The sequence below is a fragment of the Buteo buteo genome, chromosome 17 (genome assembly GCF_964188355.1).
Source record: "Buteo buteo chromosome 17, bButBut1.hap1.1, whole genome shotgun sequence".
NCBI lineage: Eukaryota > Metazoa > Chordata > Aves > Accipitriformes > Accipitridae > Buteo > Buteo buteo.
In genome coordinates, this window is record NC_134187.1 from 11,323,854 (window position 1) to 11,341,479 (window position 17,626).

A 17,626-nucleotide genomic window follows, 5' to 3' on the forward strand; every position below is an offset into this window, starting at 1 on the left:
TGTGGCTGGCCATACTGTCAGGAGGTCTTAAGGATGGATTTTTTCCTGTGGGGTGAGTTTCATTTTAACTGAGCATGGTGACAGGACAGCTAATTACACACCTTTATTTTTGTTTCAGAACTGTTTGATCTGAACTTTACCAGAATTCCTTATTGCACCCAAGATGATTTTTTTCCAATTCAGACTGGAAATTTTGTATTATGAGTAAAAATATATTGGCTATGGGCTTACAGGTTCTTCTCCTTAACTATTTCTTTACACATATGAAAATTTGTTTATGTAAGCGTTCTTGAAAAGAACATGAAAAATAACGTTGTCTGTGGCAGAAGGAGAAATCACAGACCTTCAAGAATGTGCTACTTTCCACCACTTTCCTTCAAACTGTCAGTCAATTCTTTTGGTACCTATTGTGTACTCCTTTTGGTGTTCTTCCTTAAAATGCACTTCTCTTGGAAAATGACTTCTCTAGCACTTTACAAACAGCTTTGGCTTTCACTACCCATCAGGTGCATTGCTGGATATCTACTGAGCATCCAGTGAGTTGCTGGATACTGTTGGTATGCCAAATTTAGACTGTGGTGAAGGCTGCCCTGTACAGCTCTAAGCACAGTGTTGGCTGCTGGTCCTAGCAACCAATAAATAATTAAGAAGCTGCATATTTGATGATCCTTAAAGAAGAATGACTCAGCTAGCCCTCTACTGTTGATTTCTTCATTAGCACAGGCATAGATCCAGGCCAAGAACCGGTTTTCCCTTATGCATTTATTTGGTGACCACTTGGATATGGCTTAGGAAACAGTTAGTGTTTCTCCAGCAGTTGGGAAATGTTTACTTCCAGCTGTTTATTTCCCTCAGTGGATTAATAAGCCTATTTCAAAGTGCTGCAAAAAGGAAAACTAGATTTTCAAAATGGGGAAGGAAGAAAATTCATAGTGACACAGTGTTTTCATCAAACTCCTTTTTTCCTGCACCACAAAGTAAATGTTTAAATGAATGGCTCAGAGTTTCCTTAACTTTCCAATGTACCTAATCAAATACATAAACTATATAAAACATAATAAAAGCAATTGCATCAGTTGGGGAAAATGGAAGGGGAAAGCAGATGGAGTTGTTAATATCCCTGAACACAACCTTTCCACTAAACTGATATCAGCCCGATTATCACATTATGGAAATAACACTAACTTCCTGCAAAGATTTCACTCAGTATAAAATAGTCGGCAAGGAGGACTCAGTGCTTAGTGCCATTTACTTAGAATCCCTGTGATCCATGAAGTCTCTTGCTTTTTTTCCTCTGGCACATAATAGTTTAAGACTTTTTGTCTTTTTTACTGAGATCTTGTATTACTTACAAGGTAGGGATTTTGTGTCTTCGGAGTTTGGGGTAAATGTCTATTATATAGTCACTTGCGATTTTAATGAGACAGACTTTTCAGTCCTAGGTGGATGGCACATAATATCCTATTCCCCTGGGATGCAGCGGGTAGGTTCCTTTCAGTGGTGATCTTGCTAAAGTAAAATGAACATGGATAAAGTTGGTCGTAAGGGCAAAGGTCTAATTACTTCTGGCAGTCCTATGAGAGCAATGAGATGCATCAGAAGGGACTGAACAGTGAACGAGAACAAGCCCATCTGCTAGGCATGCTGGTTTGTGTGCAATCCCATGGCCAAGCAGTGAAGCAGATATGCTTGATACAAGTCTGTCCAGCACTGGCACGTTTCTCTGACCCATTCCTGCCCCTGTGGAGAATATGGAAGACAAAAGGTCAAGAGAGGTTTGTCTAAACCTGGAGGTGTCAATATGGATTTGAAAGTCAAAACTTCAAAACCAAACTTCTAAACTTAACATGTAAGGACCAAACTCATGGTGTCCCAATTTTCAGACATACAGAGTGCCAGAAAGTCCCAACTGAAGTCTTTGTTGGCTGCAAGTTCTTAGTACTTACAGCATTGACTTTGGCACTTAAATTCAAGATTGCTAGTTGACTTTAGTAGGGCTACCCAGTTTATAAATCACTCCTTGTATTTGGCCCAATGTTTGTAGATCTCCAGATGGAGAAGAGTGTGACCCAAAGGTGGATTTGGCAACTCCAATATGCCTTAGGTCAAACATCTGTAGGGAACATGTGTCTGATTTCCTTACGACATCATTGTTTCAGTAGATGGTGTATTCAGTGCAATGTTATATCTGCTACTGAAATAGCTGAATGCAAATACCAGGAACCTCTGGGAAATTTTAGTTAATAGGAAAATAATCTAAACCAAATTCATCCAGTTATACAGCCAGGAGAAAAGAAATGAAAATAAAAGGAATTACTGATCCAACCAAGTAGGCACAGAAATGAAACCCCTCTAGGATTTTCTTTTTAGTTTCTCCAACTTCCATTAATTTAACAAGCAAACTAGGTCAGCAGCACAGTCTTGTTATGAATAAATGAATGCCACAGATTCACTAATATTAAAGTGTCCGGGCATTCAGCATCATTCGCTGCTCTGCTGAGGGAGCTGTGGCACAGCGACTCTTGTATTTGGCTCTAATCCTGATACAGATATTCAGCCCTATGAGTCAATGTAACACAACTGCTGAAATGAAAACCTAACTATAGAGAAAGAAAGCTGCAGTATCACAAAACATCGATTAGCCCCAGTTTCTAGTGGGGGTAAGAGAAGTCATGTAAATGGCATTTTAAGTTCCTACATTTGGATTTTACACTGATAAAAGACTGGGAGGTCAGACTGAGATTTGGAAAGCTTTGTATCTCACTGTCATTACAATACTGATGTATTCACTTGTACTCTTCAGTAATGTCATCAATAGTGGAACTAGTTGCAGAATTCAAAGAAAGATCACAGATGCTGTTTTCTCCATGTGCTGTCTCTTGCTTTGAGGAAGGAGTCAATTTAAACTGGTTACTGAAAATCTCAGTGGACCACAAACTGATAGTAGCACTTAATATAAATAGTATTTTATTTCCCATGTGGTGGGTGGAGATCTTCACGGGAGATTCCCTCCCCACCCCCACCCCTTATTTTTTTTTTTTTTTTGGTATCTAGATATGAAAGCAGAAAAACGTGCATTTAAAACCAGTTGATTTAATATAGCCATGAATACCTTAGCTTTGGTCCTAACAAAGGCTGCTTTCCTGATTCAGAGCCAAAAACTCATTGCAGAATAACTTCTTGGAACACCGGTAAGAAATTTTAAATAACATATTGAAAGGGAACAGTTTACAAAAAGTTCAAATACTGAAATATTTTTGCATGAACAATTTGTGTATTTATATAAACAAAAATACATTACAGAAATGAAAAAAGCATATGCAGAAAGATAGTTTAAATATGTAGCTATGGTGAAATTATTCACATCATACAGAGATTTGAGCGGTATTTAGAATACTGTAGTATTTCTTCCTATAGGCATACAAAGGACTTTTAAATTGACCTATCCTGAATTTATAACCTGTCTCTTTGTATTTTTGACTAAAACCAAATTAAAAAATTATTGGACACTGAAAGGTGGTTAAGACATGCTAAGTCTGGCTCTTGATTTCCAAAATAGTATGTATCCATCTTTTGGGGTTTTTTATGTTGCTGCTGTCAGGAACAAGAACTACCAAGTCCTGTTGAGAGTATGTGCCATCCTTGAAATGGGCATTGCTGAGGACAGTAATTCCTGCCTGAATACGCACGTAAGAAGAGGTGTATGCATGACTCCTTGGCTGCGTTCATGTACCATTTTGTGACCTGTGGGGAACTCCTGGTCTAGATGGTAGAGCTTACAGTTTTTCTCAACGATCTAAGGGATAGTTGAATGATTTTTTCGGTTTGGGAAGGATTAATCCCTCAAAATGCTGACAAACTAGTTGAGGGAAGTAATTTGAGATTTAACTCTTCCACCTTTTCTGCTGATGTGAAGTAAGGATTGATTTGCTGAAGGGGAATTTGCTGCAAAATGGGAGCTGCCTTTAAAATAGGGAGTTGGTTGTACTGAAGACTTGTCTGACCACTTTATAGTGTAGGCCACCTCACAATATTTCAAATTGAGACCTTATCTTGTTTTCTTTTATTTTCAATCTCTTTGTCATGGAAACAGTTCACAGTGACAACTTAGCAGTCACATATCTGCCCACTTGAAGGCAGTGTTCTAGATACAGTGTCTTGCAGAGATACCAAAATCAATAGCACTTGTGATCTAGGATGAATTAGAAAATGAATCAAACCCCTTTATTCAAACCGACCACTGTTTTTACTTATCACTGATGTTTCTAGTTTCCGTACCCACAGTGTATCAAGCCACACACAATTTGGCTTAGTGTTTACATCTGTAACTTAGATACACCAATCTGTAACTGAGTTTGGCAAAAGTTGAGAAAATAAAAATATATTCAGAATGTTTGTTTAAAGCATAATACAAAATTAGTCAAGTTAATGAACAAATATTTGCTATATGAAAGTATTACAGTGTTTATGTTGTCCAGATGATCTTTGCTATGTAAATTGTTTGTGGACAGCCAATACTTGCTTTTCAAACTATCACTGGTTGGACTGGCTGCCTGGCAGTATTCCTTTTTCCTGATGTGTGAGTAGTACTTCCAATGAATTTTTTTGCAATTCTAGGTTCCACAAATACTCACATATCCATCCTTCAAATCTGGCATCTGAATCCTTTGTGCCAGCAAAATTCATGGAAATTGCGGTTTGAAGATTTTAATTAATGAAAAAGGCAAAAGGATATTTCTATTCAAAATAAATTGCACTATTTTCCCCAGACTAACACGCAGACACCCGTTCTCTCGTGATAGACAATGCAGATACTTATAAAGAAATAAATATACATAAATAAGACAATTGAATTTTATTTCCTGCTTGCAAACTGTGTGTGGGTGGCAGTTTATTCTCTTCTCTTATTCCAACTGGGTCAGATTCAAGTTGGACTTGAACATAGTTTGCATCTTGCCCTTTTTCTTGTGAAACTTGGGAACTTGTGGAAAGGGGTCTTTTGGCAGGAGGAAGTGTAGTGTTTAGAGTTAGGCTTTGCAGCAGTGGTGAATCTTAACTTATTGTATTCGTATGGTGGCTAAATGGTGCTTGGTTGCTCCTCTCATGTCAGCAAATCGGAAGACAGATGTCTTACTCTTTTTCTTTATTTCCAGACACAGAGCAGTGAGTGTCTTTCAAGGGTCAAACAAATATCCATGTATTCAGAAGCAAAAATCATGATCCTGCTGAAGGGTTTACAGTCAAGTCTGAACGTTTCAGAATTTGTTTTTGAGTCAATGTCGGCACCCAGGCTTTTTTTTCGCAAACCAGTTTGAAAATAAGGGATAAAATGCTTTAATATTGATGGAATTTTCAATATAAGTTTTTATGTTTTTATGTATAGATATTTTCAAAAGTTCGTCTATATTATATGCAAATACAAATTGTTCTGCTTTATTTTTTATTGGAATTCTGTAGCCATAATGTCTGTGTAGGCTGGCTGGAGTATGAGTTACATGTTGCACATATGAATTTATTGTTTTTCCCTATTGCAAAGGTCAAACTATAGCTTTGAGCTCTAGAGAGCCTAGATTCAATGTCACGCATTGGCCAGAACCACAGGCACCATATATGGCTAAAGGGTAACATCTGAACGGCTCATGACTGATAGAGTGTTAGCTCTTTAGATAACATGCTTCCGAAGCTACATCTGTGCCAGTTTGTGAAGTGGGTCAGGGGCTGCTCTCTGACTGTGAGACCAACTGGAACTTATGAATATACATTTAAAACGAACAATTAAAGTTTACATTTGTACAAAGAAGATGTCTTATCTCACTTGCTGTTAAAAACCCACCAGGGTTAGGGATGCAATTATTTCAACTTTTTGTGATATTGTAGGACACTGTTTAAAATCGTATCATGATTATATTAATCAGAAAGATAATAATCCCGACTTTTACAGCCTCATGCTAAAAGGAAGCCTGGTGGAAGTTTCATCTTGGAAGTCTCATCTGTGATGAGACTCGTGTGGTTGTGGAGCTAGGCCAATGCAGTACGCTGGAATGGAGGCTTCCATAAGTGATGGGATAGAGGAAAACAGGGAAAGTCTTTTTAGAACAGAGAACATAAAACAAGCAATAGGTATGACATTCGCTGAAAGAACAAATCACCCAGCAGTTAGAGAATCACCACAGATTATCTGGAAAAGGCTTTGCCTTGCTCTGCTAGGCAGAGCTCTCTTACACTGCTCCTGACAACAAGAAGAAATGGATTAGAGAAACATCACTTCCTCCTCCTTCCCAGGCAAATTTGCTGTCTGAAGCACTCCTGCATCTAACAGTGGTTTTAGATCGACTTGGACACTAATCTTAGCTACCTATCTCTTCTGTATTTTTCTCTACTGATGAGCTAGGTAGCTGATGCCATTAATCTACCTGTCTTAACACTTGTTTGAGAGCCTGTTTTGGGATTTTCCAGTTTCCTCAGAACTGTGGTCATAGGGTTCTAACAAAAGAAAGTTTGAAGTCCCTTGCTCAACTGAAATGGTATAACCACATCGACACTGAAGTCCATCTGAAACCTGGAGCTTTTTCTCTGTTTCCTGGGAGTTTGAATGCACTACTGCTAACAGAGTAGCTAAGAGAGTAGTAGGAGAGGAATCTTTTTTTCTAGAGAGTCAGAAATAACCTTTGAATTACATTCTCCTGCTCATGCAAGCTATTAAGACATGACTGAGCCTAGATTTAATAACTTTTGCAAAATTTATCCTTAGCATGTTCACCCAGTGGGAGAGAGAAAGACCTCCTTCCTAGAGAGACATCATACACCACTGTAATTGGCAACATGTGCATTATACACACAACCTAAAATTAAATTGACATGCCTCAGGGATTCCATCTGCTGTCAGATCTAACCTACCACAAAGTGAGCAGCAGAGCTAGGCTCACTCAGAGCCTTGGTCTCTCCCCCAAAGCTGCAATGATATGAAAAAGTGGAAGTCAAGGCACAAGATTTGTCACCATCATTCTGCCAAGTATTCTGAAGAAAGGTATGATCATCAAGATGAGTACTAATGGCAAAAAAAAAGAAGTAATTCTTTCTTACCATTTCTTACATCTTCTTCTGATGCATCTAGTGCTACTCACTGCTGAGGGAGGTTACTGGGCAACTGATTCACCAGTTGACCTCACTTACCATGCAAATTGTTTCTAGAAATGGACCTGACAACAAAATCAAATAAAATGGATGATTAATGAGAATTAAAAGGACAGTTGGCACCTAAAGGAATGTACAAATCTGTAAGCCAACAGAATGTCTTCTAAAGCAAATATGACAAAACAGAATTGATCCTGTAGATGTCTGTTAAGCACAAGGATTACAAACCAAGGAAGTCTCATTGGCCTCAATCGTTCCTTCCTTATGGTTAAAATGGCTTGTAGTAGTGGGCACTGTGTTGCAGGACTAGATCTTCCTTTTGCTGTGTATTGTCAAAAAGAAGAAGTCCACATGCATAGAGACGGCAATATTGATTTTAAAGGGAACAGGAGCAGGCATTTGCAGTTCATCTGTAAGTAACAGACAGAAAACATTTTCTTGACTTAGAAGATACTTATATTTAAAATATTTTTAGCTGTAATAGTAATCCCTAACTTTTTTTAAAAAAACAAACTAATTGGAAAGAACTGTTTATCACAGCCCAGCATTCCCAGAAGGGGAATCAATTTATATAAACATGCTAAAACTGACCTATTTATGAAATGTTATGGAGAGCTGAGAAGAGAACCACAACAGATCTTTATCTTATGTTCACTGTTTTAAAAGATCAACGGTAGGGTGAAGGCTGAGGCTAGTTATCGCATATGTTTTAGACGTGAATGTTAAGGTCATCTAAAACCCATTGCCAAAGCCACTGTGATTGCCAGCAAAATGTAAACTAACGTTCCAGGGCTCTCATTATATGCTTAATATGAATATGCTTCCCTTTCCACATAAATCACTATGAATGCAGCAATCAGTTGCTCCTATGAAAGACACTAAATACAAATGTAGATGAAAGGCTGAAAACTCTAAAGAAACCATGGTAAGTAGTTGATGTTTTTCCCAAAGGAAAAAAAGCACAAGAAGGATATATTTGTAATTTAATATATGGAAATACACTATTTAAAAAGTAACATTAATATACATATGGACAGATTTATATTTAATGTGGTTTAATCTAGTAAATGAATACGCATGTCAAAAAAATAACCGAAAAGACCAAATATGTTCTGCAAGTTCTGTTTTGTCCATAAAATGTCTATCACCTTCAGAGAACTTTATGCAGGCCTCATTTATCTTAACTAAGGAGGAAAATCTCCATGCAGTTGAGATCAATTGCAAAATTACTATGGAAATCAACAGAGCAGCAATTTTTCCCAGCCTTATTTTTACCAGGCAAAGATTCCTTTGTGTAAGGACTGGAATATTTCATTTTCACTAAGTAAGAGGTCATTATGTGTGGCCGTGTACACATAAGAAAGACTGTGAAAGTGCAAAATAACCTCCTTCTTTCATGACCTTTGTGTAACAGGTTGGCAAAGTTCACCTACATCAGTTATTCACCTCCATTGTATCCAGAGGCTTGAAGATGCAAAAGCTGTATTCAGAGTTCTTCCAGGAGATTTGTCACATACTGCTTCCAGTTAGGACTGGGACTGCCTGAAGTATCCTTCAGCAGCTCCTGGTCTTTCTGCGCTGATGTTCCTGATGTTGATACTGATGTTTCTTCTGAGCACCTAGTTACCACAGAAAGATTTAGGTCATTCCAAAGTACTTTCTTCTTGCTGGAGATCGCAGCTCTCAGGCTCAAGTTCTAAAGTTTCCCTAAAGTCAATGCAAAAGTGAGGCAAAGCCTTAAGCAGCATCATTACTACAAACTGACAAAATTAGAATGGATGGGAACGTTGACATGAAGTGAAACAATTTTCCAAATGAGTGAAGCACATGAAAGTTTTGGAAAGTGTGAGATAGAGATTATCTAACAATGCCCCAGAAAAATATTTTATTTATGATGTTGCCCAGTAGCGTTGCTCTAAGCTAAGACAATCACCATATAAACATGGATTTTTCTAAGAGTGTTAGCTTTCTTCACTGAGGAATTGAGTGAGAGATAGAGGGAAGGTAGACATAGCAAAGAAGAAGGGAGGGGAAAAGGCTGACAGGAAAAACAAGGAGAGTGCCAAAGCAAGGAAGATAGTGTTTGTGTTTAAAAGAAGAACTTGAGACTGTGCCAAATCAGAATTTTCTTTAGGAACTTGAGAGCTGAAGAACTTCATGAGCGTGCACAGATCATGGGCAGAGGGAGACACTGCGAGTTCGCTATAATGTACTATTGCAAGGCTGGGGAGAGAAAATGGAGAAAAGAAAGAAATAGCCTTTGGCCGTCGCTGTAATGAACTGAAGAAGGTTCATCAGAACCTTAGCAATTCTTTCAGTAAGCCTGGCTCAAGCAGACGGTGTTTAACAAAACCCAGTAGCAGGCAGGGGATTTCATACCCCTTCTATTCTAGGACCAATAAATGAATCAATGAAACACATACATAAATAAATACACAAACATAAACAAATGAGATTCAGCTGGTGGATTTGGTTTAGCTCTGAGTTTGCAGGGGCAGGTTTCTGGAAGTTTAAACTCTTTGAAGCTCAGGCCTATAAGTGGCTGAACTAACAAGGGCCTGCAAAAACTCTGTGCAAGTTCATAAGTTTTTGGAATGGCACAAATGCATTTTGATTGAATTTACACTGGAGTGGAGTTCAGAGCTTTTGGTTTCAGTGCACTGAGACCAGATCTACATGAGACATTCTTGTTGGGAAAATGCAGTTGATGTGGGAGGTGATTCTGAAATTTTATTTCCAGCTCAGCATAAGTCTGGATAGTTTGTGTGTGGACTGTAACTCTATCAACAAAATTACAAGACAGTATTTGCTTTCACTGTCATAAGCTACAAGAAATTTAATCTTTTTTTTAATATAGGCCTAAAATATGGCCGCTCATATATGGGATTTGTAAGGTAGGTACCAGTCCTCCCCCACTGCATATCCTGATTTCTAGACTTTCTAAGGCTGCCCTCCCCATGCAAAGAAATAATGAGAGCCAGGGCTGCTGGGTCTCAGTGTAAAAGATTTCAAACATTTAGTAAGGGATGTTAGATCACTACAGTTAACTGTCATACTGTCACTGAAAGTGCTCAGTTCCTACCAAAAAAGGATGAGAGATTTGGGCCATCATTTCTCCCCTGTCCATCTTCCCCAAAATGGATTTCAACGTGAGGCTGCATGGTGCATTACAGTGAAAGAAACTAAATGGACAGGAAAAGGTCTGTAAAATCTTGTGAAGCAAGGAAAAAGTGAAAACAGAATGACTGTTCACTGTGCTCTCCCTGTTCTTCTATGGCCATGTCCCTACTGGGCACTACTGGAGTCCATATACTGGACTAGCTGGATGTTTGGTGGACTTGGTACAGTGGTTGTTTTCATGTAGAAAGCATCACTATGCAAAATGCTGGGTGACAGTGCTCTGGTCCTATGCTTTCAGGGAACTGAGAAAAAAAAACCCCAAACAACTTGGCCAAAACATTGCTGCTTTCTTTAATGAAAACTGATAATGACATTTTCTCCAATATGCAGCTAGACAAACTTTACAGACACCATTGTAAGAGGGAAACTCAGAGCATCCCATTTATTCCTCCAAGCACCAATATATTAACTGCTTACAGAATCACAGAGTTGGAGGCATCTCAAGAAATCACCTACATTTCTTCTGCCTGTGTTTCCAAGTGCTTTATTTCTGTAATTTCTGACAGAAGTAGTTCTTATCTATTTTAGAGACCTTCAATGATGGAGAGTTTACAGCTTCCCCAGATATTTTACTTCTGTTAGAATGTGATTTCCAAAGGCCCAACATGAGTCTTCCATGTTTCATTTTCATCATACTATTTTTTGGTCAGTTCAGGCTCAACAGGAAGTGTATTTTTCCCATTTTCTTGTCTGTAGTCTTTTATAAGTTTTTATGTCCTTCTTCCAGTCTTTTATTTTGTGGACTAAGTCCTAGTTCACATTTGGGATCAAACCTTACTCTGGTTACTCCATTCCATCTTTAGTAAAAGAAAATATATGTCATGTAAGTGATGAAAAAATCTATATAAAAAGTAATAACAATAGCAGAGACTTGTGCGTGTGCAGTGCTTCGCCCATGCAAACCACAGCTTTGGATTTGATTCCAGGGCTCTGTGTAACCACAATGTTCAGGAGCTTGCGAAAGAGCAGAGTGGCAGGAGTAGTCTTTACTGTTCTACGTGTTATTTAAATACCTCACCAAACATTTGGTAAATGTCATTGTCACTTGGAAGTCACGGATACTACAGATGATCTGCTACTGCATTCATGTTGCACCACAACAGAGAAAAAAGTAATAGACAAATAGTTCTTACTATCAAACTCTACAACCATTTTTTTTTCTGTACAGAAAATATCAACCTCCATGAGAATCTGTGTATCTCAGGCCTGAGACACTCAGACCTGATTAACTAAATGAGGATTTTATATTAAAAGGACAGATTTTTCTTAGGTGTTCTTTGAAGTGTACAGACTTTAGTACAAATACTTACATCTTTTCGGTGCTGTGATAAACTTGATCTGTGAAAGTGACTTTCATACTCTCAAAATAATTCATAGAGTTAAAGGTCTCTCTAACTTGCTTCACTGGATATCTGTTTACTCTTAGGAATACTGAAGATTTAAAACAGTATGACTCTGTCCCTTGTCCCTGATTACTAATTCAGCAGAAGTGTCATAAAAAAAAAATCAAAGAAATGAAAATAAGTGGCATGACACAGTAGACCCCATTCTAGCAATGTTGCAGCTCATGCTGGAAATGGAATCTCCAGTTTCATTTGTTTTGATGTACTGTATAAATATTTAAAGAATGCAAGCTGCAATTTTATCCAGCCTTCACTGAATTTCAGTATCATGTCTTGGTGGGGGTTTTAGTGCTGATACTAATTAGTGTTAGAATTGCTGGTTCAGCAGACCAATGAAGGATGTACATAAGTCCATTTCTGCTCAGAAAAACACTTCAGAATAAGTTTCACTTGAAGCAATGGTCCAAGTCGCATTGAAATACCATGGAAGACAGTGAGCCTTCTATGTTCAATGCATGCATGATGAATCTCACCTAACCTTAATCTACACATAAACCTTTACTGCATTTCAGGGCATTTTGGTGTAGAAAGGATACTTTCATATGCAATGAAGTAATTTACAAGTGACTAATTTTAAATAGCCAAGTAACTTCAGGTAAGTAACAGTGTCATTAAATAACATTTTGTGATAATTTTATTTATAAGATGCATATGCACGTGAATATCTCATAAACTGCTTATCGAGAAATCAGATCCTTGTTAGATTAGAGAGCTGGGACACTCTGTCTCACCAATTAACAGTGGTGTAAGATCAGCAGTTGAAGATTAATGTACTAATGTACAGCTGTGATGCTGCCTGATGCACCATGGATTAAATTGAGGACCTCCAGAGCTAAAAATATGAAGTGAAGAGCCTACACTTTCTAGCATGAGTTAATAATAGACTCACATCCACCAATAATATATGTACCATGGAGACATGTAGTCTATCTTGGAGAATGAAAAACTGCCACCTAAAAATCTATCAGACTCGCAGGGTAATTATTGTGAGCTGTGATGTAAAAACTTTGGGGAAACCGTAAAATACAGTTGGTCATTTGGCTATCAGTTCAGCACACTTTCTAACTGTGTGTTTGCTGGAGAGAGTTCTCAGCACCTGAATAGAAGAGCAGGTGAAGTGGGAGGATACTCCTGTGGGGTCAACCATTTAACCACTATGACTGCATCCATATTCTTAAGTAAAATAAGCCAGGGCTGCTTGTCTGGCCCTGAAGCTAAGTGGCAGAACATGATTCCTGTCCATGTGTCCAACCTGGTTTGTCCCCTCAAAGAGGGTGGCTTGTGCAGGGGGCTGGCTGGGACCTTTTCTTGCTTTGTGCTGTTTCCAAGCTGTGTTCATGCACCGCGAGTCATCGCATCCAAAGCTGTGCCTTGGAGTGCCCTGGCAATTCAACGGCAGGGACAACCGCAGGACAGCACTTGTTCCTGTACCTGGCCCTGTTTTATCAGTAATGCAGATGAAGTTCATGGACAAGGACTTTAATCTATGCAGCCTATATACTGGTAGTGATACTAGTAAAGGAAAGAGTGTGTGTGACTTATCTCCAGCTGACTAGCTGCTGGGTGACTGATTGGCTCAGAGAATATGGCCCAAAGTTAAGTAGGGAAAAGCTTGGTTAATTCTGATGAAACTTCACCAGCCTGCATGGTTCTTCAAAAATCTCCTAGACTAATACTTTCAAGCCTTTAGTCTCTAAATGTAGTCCTGTAAAGAGAAAGTGTTGGCTTTCCATATGAAATGATGGATTTTTGTTTAAAGAGTAGCTCAGGAAACAGAGAAAAATATTGTTAAATGTTACTGAGGTATTTCTGGGAGGTTAGGAGTCTCAAGTCTTTATTCTTCTCTGGGAGCTAGATTACTCAGAAAGGCATTATCATTTAAAAACACAATGATCACAGACTCCCATACTGCAACACAACAGCTCATCAAGAAGAGGAAATAAAGGGCTATACCAAAAAACGTAGCCTGTTTTTGGAGCCTGAGAAGGTGGAAGGCAGGCAGCATCAGAACTGCAGGTTTTTGAGCCCCCAAAAAGCATTTCAGAGGCATTTTTTTCTAAAATTTAATTTTGTTTCTGACTACTTGATTTCCTTGAAAAATTAGATGAAAAATTTTTGCTTTCATTAACATTTTCTAAGAGAAATCCTCTCTCCAAAATATTTTTCTCTTCACTTCAGAGAGAATGTATTTTATATAATCTTGTCCCCAAAAAAGCTGTCCCATGTGTAAGCATGCCTGTACAGAAATATGGGAAATGTACTTACCTCAATTGCTTTATATATAAATGAATCTAACACTGAACTGTAGCTGCTAATCTCACTTCTAAGCAAAGTTGTGTTTTCTCCACATGGTAGAACTGTCCTTTCTGGAGCTCACAAAAATATACTGTTTTATGGTCTGGGTCTGAGTGTCTTTAAGGCTAGGGTATACATTATAGAGAGTCTCCTCTCTGATCCATGAGACGGGTAATTCATAGTGCTGTGTAAATAGCTCTTGAAATTTGGCCCATGGGAGATATGCAGTTCTAATACCCTTCTGTCTTTGTTATCGCTGAACTGTAATTTACTTCCTTCAAGGAGACTTCTGCTTTCAAAAACAGGCCTCCATTTTGGTTTTGGTGCAATGAAGTCCTGCAAAGAAAGCACTCAGTGTTCTCTCTTGTAGTCTTCACTGTCGGTTTTGATTATTTTGCAATTTCTTGCTAAATTTTTCCATGCCTCAGAATCCTGATAAGAACACCAGAGGTAACCAAGAGAAAGTTCAAAGTGGACAAGAGGAGAAGAAACTTCCTGATTAGCAAGAAAAATAAGGATTAGATGGCCAATATTATGGCAGATCTGCAATACATGTCTAGTTAAAAAAGAACAGTTGGAAAGATGTATACAAAGGTATAACAGATCCATAATGACATTTGCCCTAAACCATTGTTTATAAACCTATTCACAGAAGATAGTTTATGAACCTGCTCTGGGATTTTTCTGGTTTATAGGCAGCGTATAAATATAAAATCATTCTCATTCAACTATGACCACATTATGTACTGTGTGTCGGATGACTGGAGGAATTAAAAACATGATGGACTGTAGACTGTGTTGTGAAACAGATATTAATGAAAAAAGGTGCTAATAAGCAAATGACATATTAAACACATTATGAAGCAGAATTTGTAGTAGAAAACGAATGATTGCTTGCAGATGACCTAGGTTTGCTACTCTGAAAGCAGAATCTTAGAGTAAAGCAAGTGCAGATTCATTCCTTTCCTTGTACCCAAGTAAATTAATTTTTGCTTTCCACAGTGTTGAGGGAGGAACCCAAGATTAGTTTTCAGAGTGTTACATGAATGAGTAAAATTAATGTGGTATCTCTATCTGGAGAGTGCATTTTTACATGTGAGGATAAATTACTTTTGTGTCACTTTCAAATCTTAAATAGCCTTTGTCAAGAGAATAAAATATCCATTAAAAAGATATTTTTAATGCTTATCGGACGTGTTTCTGTGCCAAATACACACTACTCTGTGAAGCACAGTGCTCTGCTGGTACTTCTTTGATCTCGATATCCTTCATTCTGGTCTGCTGCCAAGGATCATTCACTTTCTGCACACATCAGTTGGGACAGGAAAAAAATGAATGAAACTGAACTCTTGAGCTGAATTCACATCTCACTTCCCCTATTTCTCTGTCTGACTGACTCTGATGTCTCCAGGGAAGCTATTCCTCATTTATTCAGGTATGGGTAACACCATCTACAACTGTGCCTTCAACACAGTCACACGGCATCTTCCTTGCTTAGTCAGATAAAAGCCAAAGTATCCCTCTCTAAGCTTGTAGCTGGCCATGTTATGATGACTTTTCTGAGGAAGGGCAGCTTGTGGCACAAATACACCACAAAGCGTAATGAAGAGTTACTAAGCTAGCTCTGCCTGCTTCAGTATGTGATCACCTCAGCATGGCACTGTTAGTTCAGGTGCCAGTATTACTAGTTCAGGTGCAGTGATGTGCTAACATGGCTCTGCTGCTTCCAACTTCCACATGATTTTCCCTGCAAAGCCTTGCCATGCCTTGCTCGGCTCTGCTGTGTGTGGCAGTACAAGGACTTACAGAAGTGCCCTGCCTACACCATGCTTCCTTTCAGATACCCATGCTCATATTTATATCAACCTCTTTATTGGATTTAAGCTTAACACACCTGAAGGGGTAGGGAATATTCCCGTGTCCATTACTATGAATGGAGACAATGCAGTTTGTCACATCCGGAGACTGTAAGAGGACAAAGGCTTACTCCCAGGCATGCCAACAGCAGGGACCACTACCCTGACCACTGACCCATCCTCCTTCCTTAAGTCGGTGCTTGGGTTTTTATTTCCTTCTTGTGACCATGTGATCATAGCAGAGATTGCACCGTGGATGCAAACACGAGTTTGGTCTTAATCACTTACTGACAGAGACTCTCAAACACAGCTGGCTCAAATAACTTAAGTGGTGAATGAACATCCAGTAAAAGTCTCTGCCTTGAAGAGTTCTCCATCCTAATAGTCCAGAAGGAATAAGGGTTTGCCCAAAGCAGCAGATTGGTGTGTGGTATGCTGGAGTTTGAATTTGCGTTGTACTAGCCCCCCCATGCTCTGTGGATGTTGCCGTGAGATGTGCGTGCCTCTGTGCAGGGTAGCTTGCTCCAAGGGAAGCCACATCGCATCTGTTGTGTACTACGGCCCAACCGCTGCCCATCGAACTGCAGACACCTAATATTGACCCAGGGGCTGGCCTGTGGCCCTGCAGCCAAGTGGCACAGCTCACGGCCACCAAGACAAGCTCTCTCACCGAGCACAGCCAACGGCTGTGTCCATGCTGCCTACCTGGCTACTGCAAAGTGCAGTGCAGGCTTACAGGGAAATAATAGCCAAGCACTGGTTTCTTACACTCACACTGTGGCAAGCACAAAGTGTGCAGAAATTTACAGCACCTTAGGAAAAAAATAACTTAGGATTCACCTGAAAACACAATGCAGAGATGCCTGAAGCCACATGCTCGAGCCTTCAGAAAGTAGTTCCCGCATGAAATCAAATTATTATAAATCAATATTGTGATATCAGATATCATAAAGCCTCAGATTATCTTAAATATTTGTTCTGATTCTTACCATGCTTTTAAGGTGGACTTAGAACTTCTTTACTGTAGCATGAGTCTGGATCTGGCCATATGTATCTTCCATTGATTTATCATTTTTCTACATAGAATAGAATAGAATAGAATAGAATAGAATAGAATAGAATAGAATATTTCAGTTGGAAGGGACCTACAACGGTCATCTAGTCCAACTGCCTGACCACTCCAGGGCTGACCAGAAGTTAAAGCACGTTATTAAGGGCATTGTTCAAATGCCTCTTAAACACTGACAGGCTTGGGGCATCAACCACCTCTCTAGGAAGCGTGTTCCTATTTCTATGTAGAGTTTGATATGATGAAGCTGTGATTCTGTACTTTACCCTGAAGTGTTGCCATCAATGAAAAGGTAGCAATGGGTCCAATACAGTAAGTGCTTTACACACATAATCCTTGAGAGCCTGGACTTTCATTTTTGCACTAAAGCAGCATAAATGTGCCTTAGAGTGGGATTGATTAGGATTGCTTATATCCATTTTAAGGCACTTTTATACTGCAGGGGTGGTGAAAGAGCCCTAACTGTAAATTAAAATGAGGCCTTTTCAGTCAAAATTGCTTTGAATGGCTGTATTCATTTAATAATGGCAATATGCTCTCTTGATACATTGCAAATGTTCCATGCCTGCAACAGCTATGACATGACTCACAGTTGTAATCCTTGCAGAGCCAGGTATAGTGGTGAATGCCAGAAATTCCTTCAGTAGTTTTTCAAAGGGTACATATATTTCTGCATATGCGTCTATGTG

The 17,626-nt window shown here is 38.9% G+C and overlaps 1 long non-coding RNA gene across 1 annotated transcript in view; it reads left to right on the forward strand.

The window, feature by feature from the left end:
* LOC142041123 (uncharacterized) overlaps window positions 1-17,626 on the forward strand; it is a 31,408-nt gene that overhangs the window by 4,527 nt on the left and 9,255 nt on the right. The window lies entirely within an intron of this gene.